Source organism: Ceratina calcarata, unplaced genomic scaffold, assembly GCF_001652005.2.
Source record: "Ceratina calcarata isolate Rehan_Ccalc_2016 unplaced genomic scaffold, ASM165200v1 scaffold8081, whole genome shotgun sequence".
Lineage (NCBI taxonomy): Eukaryota > Metazoa > Arthropoda > Insecta > Hymenoptera > Apidae > Ceratina > Ceratina calcarata.
The window spans coordinates 1-615 of record NW_017179403.1 but is presented as its reverse complement, the minus strand read 5'-3'; the positions used below and the strand labels follow the sequence as shown (position 1 = coordinate 615).

At 30.6% G+C, this 615-nt stretch overlaps 1 pseudogene; it reads right to left on the bottom strand.

The window, feature by feature from the left end:
- Window positions 1–9: 9 nt before the first annotated feature.
- Window positions 10–609, bottom strand: LOC113465083 (mediator of RNA polymerase II transcription subunit 31 pseudogene; annotated as a pseudogene).
- Window positions 610–615: the final 6 nt, after the last annotated feature.

Sequence of the window (615 nt, the reverse complement as noted above, 5' to 3'; positions counted from 1 at the left end):
AGGTATGACAGATTATTGTCAGACTTTTTAACTTACAATTTAAATAGTTGGGATTTGCAAGACATTGAACAAATTCTAACTCAACTTGGAATCTTAAGCGTTGTTGATCGTCTGTTTCTGGACCCCCTAGGAAACAAATAACAAATTAATATTCGCTTGTATAGTAAAGAAGATACAATAATTTAACCTAAAAATGATGAGACCAAATAATATACAATTACTGGCTTGAAATACTTCATTTTACATTTTAAAAGAAGGAGATTAAAATGATGCTTTCAATTTGATTACTAATAGTATCATTATTAATTCTTAGACATGCCTATATAAACAAATGATAATGAAAATAATGATAGTGATAAATGATAGAAATACCCAAAACGATTAGTGTTAAAAGTTAGAAAAATACAGTAAGACATACCGTTCATTCCAATGAAAGATGGTTTTCTGCCTTTCATGAGACCCGAAGGATCATCCAAACGGTTCATAGTACATTAAAACGTTATAGTCGGTTATCTTCGACCTCAAAAGTTTGTCACTTCATGAAACCGTGAACGGAACACTGGAAAAAAGATTTATAACGTTTTCACAAGTTCACAGTTCCTCACATTTCTTAAG